This window comes from Ictalurus punctatus, chromosome 4, assembly GCF_001660625.3.
Source record: "Ictalurus punctatus breed USDA103 chromosome 4, Coco_2.0, whole genome shotgun sequence".
Classification (NCBI taxonomy): domain Eukaryota; kingdom Metazoa; phylum Chordata; class Actinopteri; order Siluriformes; family Ictaluridae; genus Ictalurus; species Ictalurus punctatus.
The window spans coordinates 7,101,509-7,127,500 of NC_071284.1; the positions used below are offsets into that span (position 1 = coordinate 7,101,509).

The 25,992-nt window shown below is 39.7% G+C and overlaps 1 protein-coding gene across 2 annotated transcripts in view; it reads left to right on the forward strand.

Moving 5' to 3' along the window:
* large2 (LARGE xylosyl- and glucuronyltransferase 2) overlaps positions 1–25,992 on the forward strand; it is a 135,236-nt gene that overhangs the window by 69,381 nt on the left and 39,863 nt on the right. For both annotated transcript variants that reach the window (XM_047152706.2, XM_047152705.2), the window contains exon 2: positions 14,785–14,847. The gene's annotated coding sequence lies outside the window, so the exon portion shown is untranslated. The remainder of the gene's footprint in view (positions 1–14,784; positions 14,848–25,992) is intronic.

The window sequence follows — 25,992 nt, forward strand, 5'->3', positions numbered from 1 at the left end:
ATGGGCCATTTAGTGTAGATACATGATGTATAATACCAGTTAGTCCATTTCAGTTCCAGGCTGTAACTCTACAAGATGTGGAAAAATTCAAGGGGGGCGAATAAAGGGGGTGCTGTAAACTGGCTAATATTGTCATTTGGAGCCTGATTCTGTTGTGAGAGCCATATTGGTGTTTTATATTAAGTCATCATCACTGCTACACAGACACGCTGCTTCTCTTATTGCCCCCCTCCCTCCTTTCACTCAGTTCACTGGAGCTGTACACAATTTATACACATAAAGGCTCATTGTGGAGTTTTATATGACTGAGCTGTGCTGCTTCATGTAGGAGGTGCTGTAGAATGCGCCTCATCAGCCCCTGTACGCCTGGATGGATTTATAGACTCTTCTGTCAACAACAGATTAGCTATAAAAGCCATATTTAGCTGTTTAGGTGTGGATGCCCATGCATGTGGGCATGATTGTGTCTTAAATGGCCATTCCCATGCATGATTGTTTTACTACCCGGGCATCTGGTTTTCACAGCATCACAGTGCAAGTAATTAAACTGTATTATGTAATATGGACATTGATGTATGGGCAGTTCTAATCATCAACTCAGCAATTGTTTTCCACTGGTCATGTGTCTGCATGATGCATGTAGTGAAAATAATTCATTACTCAGCAGTAGAGTAGCATGCTCTAAAGAGCTGTATTCAGCTGTTCTCCCCTCCTGCAGGGATTTCCAGGAACACGGATTTATTTTGAAGCCTCTAAATAAATTTACATCCAAACAGGCTTCCGACACCTGCGGGGGACGGAGAGGAATGTGGCAGTTTGGAAAGTTGCTTTCCGAAAACCAACTAAATTTGCCTCACAGCTCCACGTTAGCCAGTAAAGACGTGTGGAGGCGGAAACCGGTGAAAGCGGAGACTGTATCTGACACCCTCACTTCAAAAGTGATAATCACAGCAGATTGTTATATCACAGGGAATATATCATATTAAATGTATTTCTCCTAGAGAGGTAAAAAGCATAGTTATAAGCAAGAAGCACGCACGAGTAACAGAAACATACAAAGCGACACCATTTAATTTTCGCAAAGTAATTTACATGTTTTTAGCCAAATAGATGTACATTGAAAATGAAACATATCCTCACTACACATTCATTACAATAGTCAGACGGTATTGATTCATTTTTGGATGGTAGTTCTGGCTGCAAGGAAGGACTCTCGAGTGTTGTTGGTTTTGGGATGGAGGACTTTGTGCTTTGAAGTTTCTCGGTAACATGACAAGCTGTGTTTTTTGACTTATTAACTTGAATAGAGAAGAGAAAGAAAGGCTGGTGATTAAACTAGTTGTAGCTTCTGTAAAGTAAATGATAATAAGAACTAACATTTCATGGACATCCCATAACTATAAATAATGTAACTATAAATGGATACAAAGTAAGACGTCCTATAATAAAATAAAATGTATGTAGTATATTCAGGAAAAAAGTCTTTGTATTATGGGACAAAACAATTAACGTTGGTGTGGTAACAGTAACTCCACAGTGTTGGGCCGCATCACACCAACATGCTGTTGATTAATTTCTTATTACAGCATGCCCATTATTCTTAATTCCTTACTTAACAGGTTGGTCAATTGGAGCTGCATTTCGCTTTCAAGTCAGCACAGTTGTTTACCTGAAATCAATGTTTAGGGATTTGCTACATTTTAAAATAAGATTGCACATTCAGGTTTAAATCGTAATAGTGGGTGGAGAAGTTGAAGAAGATTCATGCAAGTCCATCCATCCATCCATCTTCTATACCGCTTATCCTTCCTTCAGGGTCATGGGGAACCTGGAGCCTATCCCAGGGAGCATGGGGCACAGGGCGGGGTATACCCTGGACAGGGTGCCAATCCATCACAGGGCACAATCACATACATATTCACACACCCATTCATACACTACGGACACTTTGGACATGCCAATCAGCCTACCATGCATGTCTTTGGACTGGGGGAGGAAACCCCCGCAGCACGGGGAGAACATGCAAACTCTGCACACACAGGGCCACGGTGGGAATCGAACCCCCGACCCTGGAGGTGTGAGGCGAACGTGCTAACCACTATTCATTGACCCAAATCACGCTTTTACATAAATATTTCCAATTAGTCCTCGCGATTCTGTGCAAAAACAATCAGTCTCAGTCTGCAGCCATTTTATTTAAATGGATAACAATAAAACATACACTTTCATATATGATATATTGCTGCGTACTACTGCCTTCTTTGTCTGTTTGATAGTTGAAATCCTCCTACTGTTCTGAAATACTAGGGAAGCTCAGGGCTTTCTGAGGTTCGTCTCATTCGGCTCTCAGAAGTGGTTCTATATATATAACAAGCCCTTAAGCAGTAGTCCTAAAAGAAGCACTAGCTCCTGTATTGGAACCTGTTATAAGTCTGTTTCTTTAATGATATTTTTTTCTGTTCTACACCTCGTCTTTGACACTTCATCTGATTATTAGTTTTGAATCTTATAAAATGTGTGAATATGATTGTTCACAGAACTGAGAAGCGTTTCTTATTGTGACACTAAAATATGACTTTATTTAAGCTTCCTATTTTTAGCTCATGCATGTGATCTCTGTCAGAAATGCAAACATGAGAAATGCGTATACATTTTAGATGTAAACATGGGGCTTTCCCGACATTTGTTCCCCAATTTGGTCACCCACTAGCTAGCTCTCCCTTACCACACGACAGCTACCAACCAGGGAGGGTGTTGGCTAACGTGTTCTCTCTCTGAGTCATATAACGTCAACCTCAGCATTTTTTCAAATTGTTGCCTATGCTTCATCACAGGACAGTGTAACACACTCTGAGGAAAGTGCTATCTTCCCTCTTCCACATATATGAGCTCACAGATGCCTATGATTAGCTAGTATCACTAGCTCTCTTGACTCCCAGCCACGGATGGCTGTGGAAAAGTGTTCCATATTTATAAATTTGGGATGTTCAATTTCTTATTATTTACCTTCTCCTATGACATTTCTCATTCTCACAGTTTGAATGTAATACCTCTATGTCCATGTAGCTACGCAGCTTCCGGAATCGTCTGAGTTATCAAAGCATTGCGATGCAACATCCAGCGCCCCTGATGCTGCCTCATAGTAATTGTATTGAGAATCAGAAAGAAATTTGACTTGGTAAGTGAATCTTTGAGTGCTTACACAAATATGACAGCAAGTCACATAAAAAATAAAATAAAGTAAAATAAAGAAGACACAATAAGTTTAAGACAGACTACAGTGACATGGTACAGAAGCTATGTACAGCTATGTGAGGGGTAATAATGTGTACAGAAGGCAGGGCTATATACATGTATTAGAATAAATAGGAGTGAATTTACAATCGCACATAAGAGACAATTCACAGTGAAAAAAAGGCACTAGGAGGGTCCTTGGAGGCTGTAAACTTTTGGCCTGTGGGAAAAAGCTGCTCTTGTGTCTGGGTGTTCTGATGCTCAGTGCTCTGTAGCGCTGGCCAGAGGGCAGCAGTTCAGAGAGGTTGTGGCCAGGGTGGGTATGGTCACAAAGTAGTTACTTTGTCAAAAAAATTTTTCTGAGTTTTGCAAACTTTCATAGATCTCACATCCAGAAAACAGAATTATGGGAAGGAAACTTGGTACTCCTTGAAATTTGTCGAATATGAGACAATTAAAAGGCAGTTGTCTTTGTGCTAAAGGTGTGCGTTGAGATTGGGATCCCCCAAAACAAATTTTAGGAATGTAAGAATTAGGAATTTAGAAACAAAAGCAGTAAGTGTGGGAGCAGGCAGGATTGGGGTAAAACACCTGTACTTTGGGTTTCCTTCTGAACGAGACCGACTTCCTCAAATGATGCTTATGCAGGCAGTGTCATTCTGAGTGGAACACAGGGTTGGGTATGGTATTGGGAATTGCCGATGCTCGCGGTATTGTGTATGTAGAATATTATGATATATTATATAAAACATAAATGGTGCACGCCTGATACATGCTAAGTAAACCCTCATGTCGTGAACTCTCTTCAGCTGCCACTTTCTACCTGATCGCTGTGTGGTGAATTACAGCATGACCCAAATCCTCGAAGCATTCAGATTTAGTGCTGACTAAGGACCAAACTGACAGAGAGAGAGTGGGCACTGGAAGCAGAGTGTTACATATTCAGAAAGGGCAGCGAGGTCAGATGTGCCATGTGTGACAGCTGCTCTGTGTCAGATTTAATGGCAAGGGGGAGAGAGAGAGATGAAATTTAGACAAGGTTTCACTAGTGTGGGAAAAGTGTAGGAAGTTTAATGTAGAGATAAAGAGAAGCGCTTATATGGAATAAATAATGGCGACATTGCCAAGTTTCAGTTTCTCCATGACTGCTCCTTCAAATGTGTCCAAAAGAACGACAGAACCTACAGACCAGAACCCTAGTGAGTGACAGTCAACCTATTGGGGAGACAGAGAGAAGTGACATTTGTGTCATATCACAACAAACCAGTGACTCCATTTCCCAGGATGCACCACAAACTACAAACATGGCGGAAGAGGACTACACTTCCCACACACACACACACATTCACCTTCTCCGGAATTCTAATCACACACACCTGTTGCCAATCTCACACTCACTCACTCCGCGCTATATAAGAGACTTTTTGAACACTATGATTTTGCGAAGTATTGCGCTCCATCGCCGTAGTCTCTGTCATGTACCAAGCCTTTATTCATAGCTTTTTGTTTCATAGTTTTGATCTGGTTCTCGTCCTCGTTATTTGAGTAGTGTCTTAGTCTAGTTTATCCTGTTTTCTGATCGCCTGACCATTTGCCTGTTTTGACCACGCTATTGTTTCATGATTTGGATATGGCTACCTATATCTCCTAAAATAAAACTCTTATCTGCATTTGCATCCGTCCTCAACCTCCTTAGGTGACAATTTGAGATTTGAAATCTGAGATTTTGTTATAAGTTCATAGGAAAATGAGCAACAAACCGAAAAGAGTTGCTGTCGTAAATTCATTGATCCAGTTCTATGACACATGATGTCCTGTGTCCCGGTATTTTTCCCAACAATCTTCAAACTGCATTTGGTTTCCGTTCACAGGTATTTGGTACACAACAATGAAAGAAAAACTATTTATCTTACCCTGGGTTTTTAAGAAAAGTGTATAAATTGTACAGGAGACTGTACCTACTGTATACTACCAGCCAAACGTTTGGGGTCGCCCAGAAATGTTCACATTTTTCATGAAAACCCATACTTTTATTTATCAAATGAGCTGTAAAATGAACAGATAATGTAGTCAAGACATTGACAAGATTAGAAAGAATGATTTTTGCTTGAAATAATTTTTGTCTTTTCCTCAAAGAATCCTTCCTTTTAATCAATTATAGCCTTGTAGACCTTTGCCATTCTTGCTGTCAATTTGTTGAGGTAATCTGATGACATTTCACCCCATGCTTCTTGAAGCACCTCCCACAAGTTGAATCGGCTTGATAAGCACTTTTTATGAATCATACGGTCAAGCTGCTCCCACAACAGCTCAGTAGGGTTGAGATCTGGTGATTGCGCAGGCCGGTCCATTACAGATTCAATACCAGGTGACTGCTTCTTCTCGAAATAGTTCTCGAATAGTTTGGAGCTGTGCTTTGGGTCATTGTCCTGTTGTAGGAGGAAATTGGCTCCAATCAAGCACCATCCACGGGGTATGGCATGTCGTTGCACAATGGAGTGATAGCCTTCCTTGTTCAAGATCCCTTTTATCATGTATAAATCTCCCACTTTAGCACCACCAAAGCAACCCCAGACCTTCACCTTTCATCCACCAGGCTTGATAGATGGCATCAACCACTGAAGCATCTTTTAATTTTTTTCTGTCTCTCACAAATGTTTTCCTTTGTGTTCCAAACACCTCGATCTTAGATTGTTCTGTCCGTAACACTTTTTTTTTTTTTTTCCAATCTTCCTCTGTCCAATGTCTGTGTTTTTGGCCCATCTTAATCGCTTCCTTTTATTGGCCAGTCTCAGGTAGGGCTTTTTCTTTGCAACTCTGCTTAGAAGGCCAGCGTCCTGGAGTGGCCTCTTGACTGTTGACTGAAATGTCTGTATCGTAAACCAGAGATTCTGATATACTTGTCCTCCTGCTCAGTTGTGCACAAGGGCCTCCCACTTCTCTTTCTATCCTGATTTGTGCCAGTTTGTGCCGTTCTTTGAAAAGAGTAATACACACTGTTGTATGAAACTTCAGTATCTTCAATTTGTCACATGGAATAGCCTTCCTTTCTTACAACAAGAATAAACTGATGAGTTTCAGAAGAGAATTGTGTGGTGTTGTTTTTTTTTCCCCATTTTCAGACTATAATTGAACCCACAAATGCTGATGCTCCAGATACTCAACTAGCCTAAAGAGGGCCACTTTTATTGCTTCTTTAATCAGCACAATGTTTTCAACTGTGCTAACATAATTGCAAAAGGGTTTTCTAATGATCAGTTAGCCTTTTACCATGATTAACCTGGATTAGCTATTACAGTGTGCTATTGGAACACAGGAGTGATGGTTGCTGAAAATAAGCCTCTTTACCCCTATGTAGAGATTTCTTTAAAAATCATCAGTTTCCAGCTGTAATACCTGCATGACGTTAAAACATACCGTACATACCAGCACTAGTAACTGGTCCACCCATGGTTTTAGATTTTTGACCAAAACCCTTGAATATTAGGAACTACAGAGTAACTATGAAGCCAATATAATAATGTCATTATGTGGCATACATGGTCTATTCATTTTGTACACTGGAACAGATTTGATATTGGGCATATGTGGCCTCATTCTCTACATAATTAGGTGGTGCCACAAATTAGTGTTCTCTTGCTACCCCTCTGTTGGACATTCCAGTGGGTAGTGGCTACATTTTGTCCAAAAAAATATTATTCAGTCTTTACAAATGCAGAGTATTAGTGATATTTTAAAGCAGCCATGATAATAACACTGTGTAATTTGAATAACTTGACATATCACAAGACCAATAGGCACGTTTTTAGCTGGAGGATTTCAGCATGAAATGCATGATCATGATCAAAGTGGGTGGAGACAGTGAGTGTATTTTGGGTAGAGTGTTTTCCCACACACGTATGCAGAACACGCTGTGAGCTCACTGCTGGCCTCCGAGTATTTGTAGGAGTACATGAGGATTTTAAATAGAATCCCCATTCCCTTTCCAGCTCAGCGAACACAGAAAAACAAACGTGGGAGTCATGCATGTGTGTGTGAGTGTGTGTGAGTGTGTGTGAGTGTGTGTGAGTGTGTGTGAGTGTGTGTGAGTGTGTGTGAGTGTGTGTGTGTGTGTGTGTGTGTGTGTGTGTGTGTGTGTGTGTGTGTGTGTTTCTGGTGGATGGGGTGCTGTTAAAACTGCATCATATATTGATAGGCTCACACAAGTATGGTTCACTCTCTGTGGACTAATATTAAGAGGGTGAAATACGGTGAAAATTGTAAAAGTGATGAAACGAAGTAAGCACATTCAGCATGAAACGAAGTATGCGCATTGTGGGTGTGTGTCAGTATTAATCTGCCACTCTAAATTATTCAGGATCCATTTTGCTCACAGTCAGTGGGCTCTGAACAGAGCAGCAAGCTGAACAGTTTCCCTGTGTCCCACCACTCAGTCTGCTCACGTTTATTGGGTTCATTTGCGTGTCAGTAGCATATTTGTACAAATATTTGGCTCTTTGTAAGGACCAAAAAAGACCAAAGGTCCTCACAATCACCCGGTCCTCACAAATGTTACAGTGGTTTCTTGGCTTTCATTTCAAAAGCTACAAGACCCATGATATTCACTTTTGACTAGTAATGTTAGGGTTTAGGTGTAGGCAAAGCATTAACTAGAGTAATGATTGTGTAACAGTCAAGCATGGTGGTGGCTCGGTGATGCTCTGGGGCTGCTTTGCATCCTCTGGCACTGGAAACCTGCGGCGTGTTAAAAGCAAGATGGATTCATTGAAGTATCAGGAAATCCTTGGAGAAAATCTCATGTCATCTGTGAGGAAGCTGAAGCTTGGGTGTAATCGGACCTTCCAACGGGACCGTGATCACAAGCATACCTCAAATTTCACCAAGGCTTGGTTGCAGAAGAAGTCCTGGAAGATTCTACTGGTCCATCACAGTCACCTGATTTGAAACCCATCGAAAATCTCTAGTGGGATTTGAAGATGGTGGTTGCAGCACACAAACCCAAGAATATTACTGAACTGGAGGCCAGTGCTGTTGTGGAATGGGCTAAGATTCCTCAGGAATGCTGCCAGAAGCTATGCATCTCATTTGCAGCAGGTCATAACAGCAGAAGGGTGCTCTACTAAGTACTAAAGCTGCTCGCCATGAAGGGGTTGAATAATTTTGAGACTGGAGAAATCATTATAAGTTGCATTTTCAGTTGAATTTGGAGAAACCACTTGGAGCATTCGTTGTGTTGAACTATTTCAATTACTTTTGTTTGATTTGTTCATTGCAAACAGCTGAAAGTCTGTAAATTTTGACAATAAACCCGATTTGCGATGGGGATTGAATCATTTTGATTGCACCTGTATTTGATCATTATCCCCTTCTAACAAAGTTTCTAATGTAGCCTTGTAATAGTAATATTATGTAATAGTAATAGTGCCTTCAACAAGAAGTCAGAAATTCTTTGACCATTGTTTCTGCTATGGGATGCAGCGTTCTGTCCGCACACTGTACGAAAAAGATATTCAAGGTGACTATTACTTACAGGATGAGACATGTATGACAACATCGAGGTGTGTCACATAAGTGTGAAGTGCTTTAAGTTTCAACATATCCATCCATCCATCCATTTTCCATATTGCTTATCCTAGACAGGGTCATGCTATGTTAAATGCATTAACCAAATTAATAAATAAAACATTTTTTAATTACAGTAATGGTTCAGAATTAAATTATCAAATCTTAATTCAGTATTCAGGAGCTTACATGAGTCTGACCTTCAGTTAGCGCTTCAAAGTCATTCTTGTATCATCACACCATTTGGCCTTCATCTTCCAGCATATGGCAAGATGACACTATTTGAGCTCTCGCTCATCCCTCCTATGTGAGCTCTTTTCGGTTTCTTATCCTTACGGGCACAATCAATGACTTTGGTCACGTTTCCTTATCGGTATGGAGCAGGGTTACAGCATTAAAGCCCTAAACACGCTGCCTGTGGTTTGAATGGAGGAGAGTAGCGAGGGAGGGCTCCATTAGAAGAGTGTTAAAACTCAATAATCTCCCTATCTGAGTGGCCCAAGCCCACTGGCTACACACACCCAGGCAGCATAATTAACTCTAAACAGCCCTCATGACTGCATAGATCTCTTTAAATGAAGGAGCTAATGGCAATTGGGTGCTGATCTAATTTAGCCACTGGGAGCTGGTCACACAGCATCTGGAGGAAGGAGAAGGGAGATAACGGAAGGCGTAAATAGAAAATGCAGGTTTTAAACAAAGACACAAAAAAAACTGAGATATACACTAACCTCTTTCTAATAATTCCACTTCGAATGACAATAAAACCAATAAAAAAATTCATTTTCCTCAGTACAGCAGAGTTAAATAGAGACAGGGTGGATGACGAGTGGAACCGAGAACCTGTAATTAAGTGCTACCGAACACAAACATATTTCGTTGTGCATTGACACATTTGCTGAGACTGCATTTCCTGGCCTTTGGTGTAAAAAAAAAAAATAAAAAATAAAAAAACCCCTCAATATAACACCTACTCACTGACATGTACCTGTTTTACTGTACACTGACATCGTACCGGTGCTGATTCAGAGATCCGATGAAAGTTTTTAAGACTCAGCCTGAATTTTCACCTGCTTAAGAGACTAATCATTATATAATCAGATGCGGGACTTTCTTAATGCACAGTCTAACAATAAGAACAATTTTGGCTTGTTCTAGAAGTTTTACTTTGCAAGCAAGTTTCATCATGGTGTCCATCTTTACAACTCCACACAAGTATACTCAGTGTTTACACGTGTAACAGATTAAGTTGCATTTTAATACAGTTTTCAAATACATTTTCCACCAGTGCCTCATTGTATGGGGTTTCCTGGTCTATAGAGTTCCTACAGGTTTATTTAAAGTATGACGGCTCCATATGCACACCCAGCTGTTCGTAGGATAAACAATGTCAACATAGCACGTTTAATTCAGAGCTGTTTTCCTTCACTCTCAGCGTAGCACTTCGTTATTAGTACTGATGCTGTGGGCAGATGTAAAGATCTAATGAGGCATGAAAAGATGCAGTTATGTTCATTAACCTGAGGGTCGTTCCTGAAAAGAGCACAGCCCGTTACCTAATGACACCACTGTTGCTCAGCTTGCTGGATTGTGTGTCCTTCTTCTGGTGAGTGAGGCAATGCCCTCGTTGAACAGCTGCAAATAGCACGGTCTAATTCAAGGAATATCGCAAGGCGAGTTCACTCCACAGTTGTAAGTTGCTGGCATACGTATGTGCACACTGCGACACGTATACATTTCAAACATGCTCTAGATCTGGTGTGGGAGAAGGGTGTGAAACAGCTCATGTTGTGGAAAAGTAAGTAGTTATGGAGGGACAGTTGTATCTCTCTGATTAGGAGCCATGATTGTCTTTTATGTATTGTGTATATATAGTGCATATATATATATATATATATATATATATATATATATATATATATATATATATATATATATAATGATAATGATGATGAGTCTTTATTTATCACATATACATATGCACAGTGAAATTAATTTCTTCGCATACCCCAGCATGTCAGGAAGCTAGGGTCAGAGCGCAGGGTCAGCCATGATACAGCGCCCCTGGAGCAGAGAAGGTTTAGGGCCTTGCTCAAGGGCCCAACAGTGGCAGTGGCAAGTATATCATATTTAGTATATCATGCTAAATAGTTTCAGAAATTAAAACAAAATCTATTACAATGAAACGATAAAACAAAGGCAACCTGAGTAAACACAAAATACAGTTTTTAAATGATTGTTATTTATTGAAGCAAAAAAAAGTTATCCAATCCCAACTGGGCCTGTGTGAAAATGTATTTGTCCCCGTAGTTACTAATCCCCAAAATCTATGAAACTGCTTTTATAATACATAGAACACAGAACATAGAACAGGTTCTATGTTTTATGTTGTTTAATGCATCTAGATGAAAATACCAGGGAATAACAGTTGAAAACATAAAACTCTTGTCTCATAGCCATCTTTTGATCTCAGAACAGGAATGTTAGGTTACGGTGGTCAATAAAACTGGACAGTTGAATGTTGAAAAAAGAACAGGCAGCGTTTGTCTAATCTTCAACTGTCCAGTGCATGGCAATGAATCTAACTTGCAAAAAGCTGATGTGTGTGATGCAGCAGGCGATGGGATTCAGAGCTAGTAAGACAAGCTACATTTTCAGTATTGAGGTGTGTTGCATAACCGCATAGATATACACACCAAATAAAACATTTTATTTTGCAAAAGTCAGTACTGAGTAGGTTTTTTTTTTTTTTTTTCTTTCCCTGGTTGTTGGATGAGAGAATGATAAATGCAAAATGCTAGTGACTGAGTGAATAATAAAAAAAGAAAGAGAGATGTCTTGGATACATAATAGTCTTGTCCGGGGTGCTGACGATCTGAAAATCCATTACTACTGAAGTGACAGATTTTTGATATACCTGGAAAAAGGACACATTTTTTTGACATACAAAATAGTCATTAAGCTTTTACTTTTAGCATACGGAACAATCAGAGTAGTTTAGAATGTCCTGGGAAAAAAAAAGACGGTGTAAGAGCTATGGCTTGCTCTTACAATGTTAGAAGTCTAGTAAGAAATCTCACAAATAGGCTATGGCTCTAGAGGTTTTAAAAAAATCTTTCTTTTAATGGGAGCAGTTTTTCAGCACTACGGGTTATTTGTCAGGGGATGTTCTCGATTGATCAGGTTGATTAGCCGTGGCAGGTTACTGGCCTTCTGTGTTTAAGTGAATTATTTATTTATAAATACAAAGAGCGACTGACCAGACCTAACCTGCTCACTTGTGAAAAATGAATTATATCCATGCATAAGTCACACATAACAGAGTAATTAGAATCAAAGTGCTGCCATTCCCTTTCTTTCCACCCATAACTCCTTTAGGGTAGTAGACAAGCCGAGCCCTTTTTTCTCCTCGGCTTCTGATGCCGTTCCATCACTCTGGCCCTGTAATCACACTTGATTGAGCTGTTTGTGTTCAAACAGGGGCGTTTGCAGAGCAATTAAGGGCAGAGTAGGAGATAAAATAACACAGCCCCCCTGTGGACTCCCTGTCGTCTACGGGAATATATCACCTTCCTTCCCCAGCTGAGAGCAGATCTGCTCTTTCCTCCTACTGAGACACAGTTCATCTTGTTCTTTCCGGCAACACGGTCAGATGTAATCAGAAGTTTTTGTGAAGAAATACGCTCAAGGACAGCTTTTATATAACAATCCGAGCTCGGTTAGTGGGTGGATTGGAATAGTCACAGTGTTCAGTTCTGTGTTTCATGTGAGGACTTTCGGTCTAAAAAAACTGCAGGATCTGCTGGCATACAATTCATATGTCGTGTTGTTCAGCACACAGGAGGTGTTGGAAAAAAAGAAGCAGAAATCAGATTAACTCAGATTTAAGTAGTAAAACAGATTAGTATTTTATGACAATACAGTGTAGAGGATTTATATTTGGGGTGTAACACAATGCCTCAGTTTCTATCTATATTCGTGTCTGCGTTTATTTAGTGCTCCAGATATTCATATTTGTATCTGTATTCAGATTTAAATGTGAAGTGGGCATGGACTAAACCGGAAGGTGTTTTTTTTTTTTTTTTTTTTTTTTTTTTAAATCGAATATCAACCCTATCTAGTCCATGCAGGATTTTGTGAAGTCTTTGTGATTGTTGAAACTAAAAATTATTGATTTTGCTGCAGTTTTTTTTTCCCCAAAAAAATTCACGATGCAACTTTTGTGCTTTTTTTTGTTGCAGAAAACTATTGAATTGACGAAATTTCATTTAACAAAATTGGTAATTTTTGCAGTGATGTTTGTTGGTAAATGGGACCTTTTTAGCTGTACTCATGTTAGACTTGTTTGTGTCGAAGAGGGCTGGATGTATGTTGTGATTATGTCACATGGCGTGTCTTGGCACAAATCTGCAGAAAATCTGCGGTAACTGTGAACATTTGCAAACTCTTCAGAATATTGCAGAGTTTGCTGGATTTTCCATTAATTTCTGTGATCATAAAATCGCAAAATCCTGGAGGGACTGCCTATCAACCTCGTCCAGGGTGTCCCCCACCTTGTGCCCCAAGTTCCCTGGGATAGGCTCCAGGCTCCCAGCAGACCTGTGTGGGATGAGCAGTACAGAAAATGGTTGGATGGATGGATGGATGGATGGATGGATGAACCCTATCAAAACACTGGGGTTATTATTTTTGTTTTGTTTTGTACATGTGTTCAGTACTTTCTAGTGACTTTATCTGGTTTTCTCCATGAACCTCTCTGGCAAGCTTTATAAAATAAAAATCCAAATAGTGCACCGCTTATTTGTATCTGTATATGTACCTGTTTACAACACGTTGTCTGTTCAATCTGACTTATATTACGTATATTGTAATATGTATATGTACAATAATACAATCTGCTAGTAAGTCTTGCAACGGTTGGTGTCAAAGTGCGTGCTTCTACAATCAGAAAGAGATTGTACAAATTTGACCTGCATGTAAGACATCCCAGGAAAAAGCCTTTGCAGGACTACAGTTTGCCAATGAGCATATAGGCAAAGACCAGGCCTTTTGGAATAATGTGCTCTGGACAGTCGAATCAAAGATAGAGTTGGCCACAGTAACAGTAGACATGTTTGGCACAGACCAACGACAGCTTTTCAGGAGAAGCACCTCATACCAACTGTGAAGCACGGTGGTGGAAATTTTATGGTTTGGGGTTGCTTCACTGCCTCAGTGACTGGACAGCTTGCATTAATTGATTCAACTATGAATTCTGCATAATATGAAACAGTGCTTGAAGATAATGTGAGGCCATCTCTCTAAAAGGTGAAATTGAACCAAAAGTGGACCTTTAAACAGGATAATGATCCTAAGCACACTAGCAAATCCACCAAGGAATGGCTCAAAAAGAAGAAATGGAGGGTTATGGAATGACCTAGTCAAAGCCAGGATTTGAATCCCATTGAAATGTTGAAATGTAGTACATGCAACAAAACATTCAATCTGGCAACTGAAAGAATATTGCTTGGAAGAATGGTCAAAAATTCCAGCAAGCCTGGTGTACAATTCTACAAAACACCTACAAGAAGTTATTTCTGCTAAAGGGTGCAATATTAGCTTCTAAGGCCAAAGGTGGGCTTACTTTTTCCACAGAAGAATATCACATCTATTGATATTTCTGTTGAATAAATGATTGAAAAAGCTAATTTAACTTGTGATTTTGTTCAAGTATATCAACTTTATCAATAGGCACTGTTTCAGAGATGATCAAATGTTTGCTTGTCCATATCTGTCAAAAAAAGCCAACAATTTCCACAGGGTGTACTTATTTTTTCACATGCCTGCATATTGCAGGGAAGTGAAAATCTCTCTATGTTTAACTTGCATATACGTATAAATACTACAGAGTGTCAGTAAAAATAGAACAAATCCGCTGGAGTGTTTCGACAGATGTTATGAACAGGTGGAAATTTTCTTTGCATAATATTTCTTTTTCCACTCTTCTAGGTTTGAAATACCCGAGGGGAGGATTTTGTTCCTAAACTTTCACTTGGGAGAAGAAGACTTCTGGTAAGGCTTTAAGGATATCTTCTGTTTCCACTTGTAGAAAGTCATACAGTTGTGAACTAATGATAATATGCACTACCACAAAAAATTACCTGTCACTCTTGAAGGTTTAAAAAAAAAAAAAAAAAATCTAATTCAGTAGTAATTCAGTAGTAAACAATCAACAGCATGACATTTGTAACGAGATGCTATCTATAAAGGGATGCATTAGCTGCACTCATAAAATATTGATTATCACACGTTGGGTTTTTTTATTTTTTATTTTTTTAGCCATGGTAATGGCTTTGGGTTCGTTCCCATTAAACCCTTCAGCGTCCACATTTCGCCTCTGTGCAAAGATGCTTTTATCATGTTCAGATTGGAATTCATGGTACATTTGCTTCGAGCTGCTTACAGTTTTCCTCTCAGCAGCGTGCAATCTTGTAGAAGAGGATGAGTGGTTTTAATATATTTAGAAAAATATATCAAATATAAGGCTATGATAACATAATGACTCATCCATTACCTTAAAAGGAAACTTGAATACCCTCGGATAAATGCAGCGCATGCTGTACGTATAGTTTAATGGCACGTATTACTTATTTTTTGCATCGTCTATGTATATTCTTTACCATTTATCTTATTGGAAGTAATGCTACAGCAGGCACAGCTCATTGTACAGCTTTTACATGCCGATAGTCAAGTTTAGTTGGTAATGCTATGTTACTGATATATTGAAGCTGTCTGGAACCCAGCTTACGGAACATTCAGTAACCTGCAGTACTGTGAAAAAGTCTTTGGCTTTTTGTGTATATTTTATACTAACTTGTTTCAGAAATTAAAACAAAATCTAAGATAAAACAAAGGCAACCTGAGTAATCGCAAAATACAGTTTTTAAATGATAATGTTATTTATTGAGGTAAAAAAGTTATCCAATTCCAACTGGGCCTGTGTGAAAAAATATTCGCCCCATAGTTACTAATTCTCCAAATCTATGAAACTGCATTTATAATGAGATTCAGCTGGACTAGACGCAACCAGACCTGATTACTGCAAACCCTGTTCAATCAAATCAACACTTAAATAGAACTTTTTCAACAGCATGAATTTGGTCTCACCCAGTAACACACTACGCCAAAGTTGAAAGAAATTCCAGAAATGATGAGGAAGAAGGTGGTTGAAATGCATCAGTCTGGGAAGGGTTACAAAGCTTTTTCAAAGGCTCTGAGACTCCAAAGAACCACAGTGAGAGCTGTTATCTCCAAATGGAAAAACCTAGCACAGTAGTGAACCTTCCCAGAAGTGGCGGACCTTCCAAAATTCCTCCAAGAGCACAGTGACGACTCATCCAGGAAGTCACAGAAGAGCCAAGGACAACATCAAAGGAACTACAGGCCTCTCCTGCATCAATAAAAATCACTGCTCATGAGAAAAATGGCATCCATGGAAGAGTAGCAAGGTGAAAACCACCTCTAACCCAGAAGAACATTAAGGCTCATCTGAATTTTGCCAATACACACCTTGATGATCCACAAACCTTTTGGGAGAATGTTCTGTGGACTGATGAGTTGAAAATTGAACTGTTTGGAAACAATCAGATTTTAATTTAAGGGGGAATTAGTTTTCATATTGATGATAGGTGTTGGATAACTTTTTTGCTTCAATAAAAAAAAACCAAAAAAAAACCTGTATTGTATGTTTACTCAGGTTGTCTTTCTTTTATGTTGTATTTCGTTTGCAGATCTACAACTATTTAGTATGAGATTTACACAAAAACAGAAGAAATCAGGATGGGGCAAATACTGTTTCACAGCACTGTAGGTAATTATACTGCTGGTGTTTGTTGTGGTTTGTATTAGCCCATAACCCCTGGCTAGCCTTTGGCTCCAGAGTGGCTGATCGAGGACAAAAGGTTTTAGGGAGGTGACAGAGGTTTGGCTGGAGCTGTTGGCGGCCGTAAGGGGAGGTCAAGCACACAAAAGCGGGTCAGAGCTCTGAGAGTAATGTGTACTGCACTCAGGAGGTAGTGGTGTGACCTCAACTGCCTTGCACCCCAACAACTCCATCCTCTTCAGCCATCATCTGTCATCTGTCATCTGGGACTTTCTCAGTTTACTGATTTTCCCACAGAGATTAGGCTGTGTAGGAGAGAGAGTGCAAAGTGCTGAACACACACTTCACATGTCAGACCTGAACAAACACACCAAATCTCAAAACAGAATACACTGGCCATAGTCTAATGATTACTTGTATTTATATGTTGAATACTTGAATCTGATTGGTCATATGGTGCTTATTATATTTTCTAACAGCTAGGAACATTCTGGCTGCAAGACACTTTATAATAATGAGCTCATTTCTATATTAGTAGCTAAACCAAATTCAAGGGGTCATTTGAGCAGAAAGAGAGCAGAATGGTGGTGATCAGGGGCAGCAATATGAGCTTTGGGCACCTGTTTAATGCTCTGGGCCCTCCTCCACAGACAGTTTTCATTCTTTTGTATAAATATCATTCTGTCAGTTCCTCTTGAGCCTCTTTTCTACTTAGATCCTAGAACATCCCACACCCTTTTAAGGCACCCATGATGGTGGCTTGTTTAGAGCCAATGGAGATTTGTTTGTGTTGAAGGACTATGAAAAGCAGGTGACGTGATTCATTTGCTGGTACCAAAAAGCTCTCAGTTCACTCGAGTGACATACTTCAACCCTGCACACTCCCACTCTACTGACTAAGCCTTTAGAAATACTTCCTCTTCCATTTGCTCAGATTTGGCACTAGAACTCCATAAATATATAATAGCACTCTGAAAGCGTGTCTGTACCTTTTGTTTTTAAAATGAAATAAACTCTGCCCTGATTTTCTCAAAGCCACTGGAAGTTCAGGTCAGGTCTTTGGACGATTAACTTTAGAGGGTAGAGCTCTATATTGTCACCCTATGGCTGGTGTAGGAGACCATCAGATATTTCCTTCAGAATTCATTGTTCTAAACCACCACAAAATGCACATGCAAAGCCTTTAATATTCTCTTTACATCATGTCTGGCTAAGCATGCCTTTTATACATTTGTTTCTGTACTGCCGTTATTAATTTTGCATTAGGAAATGTAATTATTTTGAAGCTTGTGGATACTCATAACTCAAAACAACTCAAAAGTGCATATGGAAAAGAACCAAATAAACAATTAGAAATGGCTTAGTACCTGTAACGTTACTGCTGGGGAAAAAAAGAGGGTTCGCCAACTGTGAGTGTAGGAGAGGCTGTCCTAGTTTTCCATTTTTGTAACAAGGGTGGGGAGAAGCCTGCTGGCTAATGATAGATGAGTGTGTTGATTGGCTGAGAGGAAGAGTTGAGTTTCAAGGTGTCTTGTTTTCTTGGGATTTCATGAAGAATGCCATGTTAAAGGATGCTACTGGGAGGTAACAATGAGCTCATAGATCATCAGGAATACAAATATGTGTGGGGCAAGGACGAGGACAGGGACTGTATGTATAACATTATAACAAGGAATGTGTACAGTATGTTTGTTTTTTTCCTGAAGGGATCTACAGGATGACAATGGGTTGGTGGTGTTTTAACATTTTCAGACTAGCTCATCCATATTCTCTTCTTAATTCAGTCAGAGACCTGACAAACCTCAGTTTGCCAGTGTGGATTATCCCATAAGTGCCGTGGCACTCAGTGTTTTGCATGGATTAGGCAAATACGTTATGCATCCATTGAGAATGCCTACTTTGTATAACCAGTCCAGACTGCTAGTCACTGGTATGTAGGCTAATATATAAATCCGTGCTTCTGCCTGTGTCGTTGCAGTGGTGCAGGTTTCCCTCATTCATCTTCAGTAAGTACTTAACCCTGGTCACGATTGTCGTGGATCCAGAGCTTATCCTGGGAACAATGGGCATGAGGCGGGAATACAACCTGGATAGGACAACAGTCCATCTCAAGGCACCATGCGCATACATTCACACTATGGGAGGTGTAACCCTATATTTCTTGGAGAACTTGGAGGGAAAAACCCATGTGAATAAGTGAAGAATTTGCAAAACACTACACAGACAGTAACATGAGCTCCGGCTTGAACTGGAGCTGAAAGGTGAGAAAATGGGTTTCCTACCATTTTCCAGTTAGTTGCCATAGGAAAGGGTGTGTCAGCTAAAGAGTCACGCAGGAGCATCTGGAATATCCCTTTTATGTAAGCCATAAAGGGTTTAACCTCAATCTTAGTTGATACGTTCTCCTCCTCTTTTGAGTGTGTGTGAATTTCTTAAGTAGCTCTCATGGGACCCATAAGCTTGCCACAGGAAATGTAAAAACAAAAGACTGAGGCCTACTCAGTAGACTTTAACAATATCAGTGTTGGAATATGAAATATGTTTGTGCTGAAGACTTGCAGTTGTTGCTGCTATAAGAGAAACACATCCAGTAATGTACTGTAGCTTCCAAGCTGAAGGTTTGGACACTTGTTCACATCGATTGCTTTATTGTTCTTTCAGTACTTGTTTGAGGAGCATGGGGTTGACAACATGAGAGCAAGGACTGCAAGTGTGGTCGCTCCATAGTTTAGGTTCTCTCTAGAACAGGAGAGCCCATGTTGGGCCTTTTGTGCAAGACTCATAATACTCAACTGTTAGGGTAGGGTCATATCAAAGAAATAGAACTGGTCTTGATGACGTCAGTTACTTGTGCAAAATGGTAAGCTGTCATTTTACTATCCAACAGAGAGTGTGGCAGGGTGCATGTGTTTAAAGTCATTCACTGATTTACTTGGCCGAGTACACGAATCATAACCATTGCCTGTATCAGGGGTGAAAACACAGGTAGGCAACACCAAACAAGGGTAATCCATAATCAGTGTTGAAACAGGGACATCTCGAAAACAGACATGAAAAGAGGAAAACAAGGCTTGGACTTAAAGATTCACAGAACAGTCACTGATATTGGTTCAAGAAGGCTTGGTGCACAGTCAGCATTCCAGTGGGGTTGAAGTCAGGGGCACTGTCATGCTGGAACAGATTTTGTATAAGCACCTTAGTTCTAGTGAAGAAATTGTAATGCTACATACAAAGACATGCTAGACAATAGAGTGGGCAAGGCCCACACATGGATGTGATATTCGAGTGTCCACATACTTTGGTCATAGTCGTGTATATAGCGCTTTTATCCAAAGTGCTTTACACTGTGTCTCATTCACACACACACTCACACACCAATGGTAGCAGAGCTGCCATGCAAGGCAGCTAACTTGCCATTGGGAGCAACTTGGGGGTTCAGTGTCTTGCCCAAGGACACTCCGGTATGTGCAGTCATGTGGGCCGGGAATCGAACCGCCAACCCTACGATTAGTGGACAACCCGCTCTACCACCTGAGCCACAGCCACCCTATTTGTTCTTGCATTGGCATTACTGAATGAGTATGCGATCATCGGAGTTGGCCCAAGCGTCCACAGGGATTTGCCACTGGGGCAGATAAGCAGACCTCTCTTTGTATCTCAGCTACAAACTAAATATTGACTTGTTTGCCTCATTACATAACACTGTGTTAGGTAATGGCTAGGTAATCCTAGCATTGTTATAGGCTGTTATCCAGCTATCTAGCTCCCTTTCTCAGGTGTAATACAACGACTCAGCTCTGTGCTTGGACTGCATTCTCCCTCATAAACACGTCTGCCTAATGAATAAATGCAAATGTACTTTTGTGCCGTAAAGTTGCTCTGACCTTCAAGGCCAGAATTTCCTATTCATCCACTGACCACATTTTAAGAGCTTGTTAATGGAGGCATTGACTTCTTTGCATCCTTTACAGCTTCCAGTAACATTAAACAAAGCTGAAGCCTCTTAAACGTCCACTGAGACTTAAATTCTATAAGGTCACACCATGTATCTATTCAGAGAGTGCACAGGTTACAGAGAGATAAACCTTTCTCTTTTCTCCAGGTTTTTGTATATTGTTGTCTTTTCCCTTCCACATAGTGCGATATAGTTGTTTATTTTTTGGTTGCTGATATGAAGCAGTGTGTTCTTTATCTTTCCTGATTTGCTGTGTCTAAGACAGAAGGACACACAGTAGGGTATTGCAGTCAAGGTGCAAAGGTCAGATCCATACATGATTAGATTACAAAAATATGGGAAGGACTTTGGGAGATAGTTAAAAAGCTAAAAGTTATTCGATTTGCGTGACCTCTAATTTGATGCCTGTAAAATGTGTATGAAGGGAAGCGGAAAAATGAACACAGCTAATTTCAACTTTCACTGTCTGCTGAATCGCTTCCTGTTTGCACATGAATAAGCACAAGTTGCCATGGGGATGGGAATGTGTGGTGCCGGGCATGTGCTGTGTCCACTGATCTCGGGTTATTGATAATCTCACCCCCAACACCGACAACGTATTTCGTAACAAAGGCAACCTCATATACCAGATTTAAGTGAATCTCTTCTGCTTTACATTGATACAATAGTGATTACAATACGTGGATAATACAATAATGGATTTTCAGTTTAATAATAATAATAATAATAATAATAATAATAATAATAATAATAATAATAATTTTTATTTACACAGCCCCTTTTCACAAGCTCAAGGACACTTTGCACTCCATATATGTTTAACAGCACAAAGTACATTATAACATGAGGAGGCATAGCACAGGCTCAGAGAAAAAATGAGGCTGATACTTTGGAGGTTGGTAGGAGGAGTTTCACCAACAGTCTTGACAGCTAGATAATCAAAAGACGTGACATTATGAAATTCAGTCAAAACCGCTCTCATGCCATCTCGACAAACAACAGCTAGTCCGCTCCCTTTTCCGTGCAGCCGGGGTTTAGACAAATATTTGTATCTGTGTGGAGTAAGCAAATTTAGTTGTAAGAAGTCATTAGGTGTTTGCCAGGTTTCAGTTATCAGTAGCATGTCCAGTTTTTTATCGGTGATGAGTTCATTCAGAATTGATGCTTTGGTCGTTACTGAGTACTGATCAGTAGTGTAAGTGTGCCTGCATGTGTGTGTGTGTGTGTACGGACTTCACTCTTTCACACTGGCTTTGAGGAACACACACAGAAGCCATGCCTCCTTTACTCATCTGAAGGAAGATCTTCACACACACACCTTCTAATTTAAGCCCAAATGAATACTGTTTCAATGTTCCTATGTGTTCAAGGTTTTAAAACAGTTCCCCTCAAGGCCGCATTTGTTATTTTCCACTGTGTTTGTGTTGTGTTTATGAGAGCAGAGGGCTGCACCGTGAGAGGCATCACTTTCACACAGTCTGTAAAGGTCTGGCAAGCAAAGCTGTGGAAATGTGGATCGCCAGCTGCTGCCCATCCCAGTGTAGAAGTGTAGGAGTGTGTATGTGTGCATGTGTATGTGTGTGTGTGTGTGTGTGTGTGTGTGTGTGTGAAGCTTAAACAGGTGCTGGTGAAATGCAATCCTCACTTCACAACACCCACTATCCTCTCTCTCTCTCTCTCTCTCTCTCTCTCTCTCTCTCTCTCTCTCTCTCTCTCTTTCTCTTTCCCTAGTCCCTAGAGCCCTTCAGAACAGGAGTATCTCTCTCCAGCCCATTATTCCAGCTGCTGATGTGACCTTTAACCCTTTTAAACAGGGGCAGGACAAAAGGTTCTAACATATAAGTTCTCAGTTCGGCAGGGGTTTTATCTGGGGCAGACAGTAAAACAAACAGCATGAACTATCTGGATTGATGTGCCAATGTAAAATTTCAGTCTCAGAATCATGTATAACGTTATTGTATGTATGTATGCTTTATAGTTGATTTTTATTTAAAAAAAAATAAAAATTCATTTGTAGAGGTGATAGTTCTGTCCACAAAACAGAATTTGACAAGGACACGTGCAATTCGGCCAAGATAAGAACCCTTAGAAGACAGTTGTCCTTGTGCTGCCTTTCTACAGGAAATAAACTTTCTTTCAGGATCAAATCACTGATTAAAACCTGCTGCATTTAAAAATGGGTTAGTCACAGTCATTTGAATATTGTGAATACTGTTATATATTAAATATTTAGCATCTGCCCATGATAGCTTTGAAGAAGGCATTATGATTGCAGATATAAAAAAGTTAAGGCTTAAAAGTGAACTATTTTCTTATTCTTGACTTCCTAACTTAAGCACATAACATAAAAGCATCTATTATCATCACATTTCCTGTGCTTTAAGCTGATTTGAGCCTTTTGCTCATAACCAGGTTCAAAACCAAGGCTTGAAAATATGCATTTTTTTTAATATTTGAAAAAATACATTCATTGTAACAGGTTATATTTACTTAAAAGTAAACCGGTGCATAATGTATGAGTTTCTTGGTAGCAATTAGACTATACCAGAAAGATTTCAACACAGTTACAGTTGCTCAGTTACACACATTGGGTAAATAATTCATTTGATTCCTTTTTGCTATGTTGATAAAGTATGACCGTTTTTGTGGTCAGGTAGCTGAAGTGATCTTCTTAAATAACCAGTGAACGTTATGCCTATTATTCACACTTCAAAAATTATACCGTAGTGAAACGTTGAATATAGGTGAATTTCTCTAATATGAATCATTATGAGATTTAAAAAAGACAAACAAACATAAGATTTTTAAGCCTAATTCTAGACATTTTTATCAACTATAAATTTCAAGCTTGAAACAAAGCTTGACATGCTGACAGCGCTGCCATTTCTCCGTCTAAATCTGTTTCCAGGGGCATAGTGATAGGGTCAGAAAAACAGCTCTCCCGGTTTAGGCGATGCCTACTTTGGTTTAAGTCCAAATACAGATATAGATATTGCGTTACATCCTAATACATACATACATACATACATACATACATACATACATACATACATACATACATACATACATACATACATACATACATACATACATACATACATACATACATACATACATACATACATACATACATGCATGCATGCATACATACATACATACATACATGGTGCTAGAAAGTTTGTGAACTATTAAGAATATAAATATGACCTAAAACACCATTAAATTTTCACACAAGTAGATAAAGTGAACCGATTTAAACAAATGAGATGAAAATATTATACTTGGTCATTTATTTATTGAGGAAAATGATCCAATATTACATATCTCAGAGTGGCAAAAGTATGTGAAATTCCTCAGTATGTGACATTCCTTCAACTCTGGGATGAACTGCTTGCTTCATTACCTTCCACAACATTTGTATTGGATTAAGGTCAGGACTTTGACTTGGCCATTCCGAAACATTAACTTTATTATTCTTTAACCATCCTTTAGTAGATGACTTGTGGGTTTAGGGTCCTTGTCTTGCTGCATGACCTACTTCAGATGTCCTGATATTTTCCTTTAGAATTTCTGGTATAATTCAAAATTCATTGTTCCATCAATGATAGCAAGCCATCCTGGCCCAGATGCAGCAAAACAGGCCCAAACCATGATACTAGCACCACCATGTTTCACAGAAGGGATACGGTTCTCATGCTGGAGTGCAGTGTTTTCCTTTCTCCAAACATGACGCTTGTTTTCATCCACAAAACAGTTTTCCATCAAGCCTTCTGGCTTGTCCAGGTGATCTTTAGCAAACTGCAGATGGGCAGCAATGTTGGAGTTTGAGAGCAGTGGCTTTCTCCTTCTCCTGATGTGTCCACAAACTTTTGGCCATTTAGTATCCATACATAATTTAAATACTTACAATTCTTTTGTGTTTACTTATTTTATTGGTCCTATAATAAAATAAAATATGGTTTTATCAACCAATGAACGAATAAAACTAGTCAGTGTAAAAGATATAATGCACAAATCATTTCAACTCTAATACTGTAAATATAATGTAGGGCATAGTGCATGATGAATTGTATTCTGAATGACTGTGGAGCTCAGCGACTTGCAAATCGGGCTTAACATCGTGTAGTGTGAACTAGGCTTAAGGCAGCTCTACATGGCTGAATATATATGTGTGTGTGTGTGTGTGTGTGTGTGTGTGCATGCGTGTTCATACAAACACTGCTGGTTGTCTGTGTAGATAAGAGGAACATAAGACGAGCTGTCAGTCACTATGCTAACAGCGTAATGAGTGCTGAGGTATCCTGAATGACAAAGGCCCGCTTTGCTGCCTGATAGGAATGCTTGATTATACCACGGTGCATTAGCAAAGCGAGCTAATGTTTACCATTAGCTCCATCTTTCTGTGTCTCTTACATACACTCATGCAAAGGAGGGCAGCTGCATTGTTTATCAAGTGAATGCTGGAGTTAGACTTTGCACTCTTGCTGTGTTTGCTGTCTTTTGTTATGCGACTTTAGTTATTTAAGGTGACAGCTACATACTCCACCCTGCCAAAACTGACTCTTTCACTCTTTCTTTCTTTTTGGTTCTTTTTTTTTTCTTTTCTTTCTCTTCTCCCAAACATATATGGATGTGTTGTCATGGCCCACAGGGGCAATTCCACCATGGGCCACTAGAGGGCACCCTTACTGACCTTGCAGAAGAACTTCTTCTGTTGTCTCCCTGATTTCCTGGTTGCGTTCGAAATCACGTACTGTGACAGTACTTACTGAATTCGATGAAGTGCCTACTGCACGGCCGTTGAAACAGTACATACTAATCAGTGTGTGTGTAGTATGAATACCATCCCGGACATACTACGTCCGCCTTGTTGGCATTGTTATGTGACCTTTGACGTCTTCATAAACACAAAAATCTTAAAGGGACCACCAGATTAAAGCAAACACACTAACGGCAAAATCCACATCAGGAAATTAACCAAATTAGCAATTTAATGTGGGCGGGGTTAACAAGCTGAGGTAAATTCATTGCTATTAGCCGGGCTGGCTAAGGCACGATGGAGATCATAAAAAGTTTTTTTTCTTGTTTAAACCTTCAACAAGTTAACAGTTTATTCGGATATTGCTAAACAATTCCTGTTTAACCAAGGTTTAATACTTCTGCGCTAGTCCGCACCAGTCCCGTTGCATTATGGGATTGTTTGACTCGTGTAGTGTCCATCGGTTGCACGCTATAAAATCTCCCCAGAAGCAGTACGCCATCCGGGTATATGAGAATTCAGACATACTACCCCCCTGGCGTACAGCTTTTCGTATGGTAGTACTTTGTAGTATGGTAGTACGCGATTTCGGACGCAGCCCCTGTCTCAACCATGCTCACC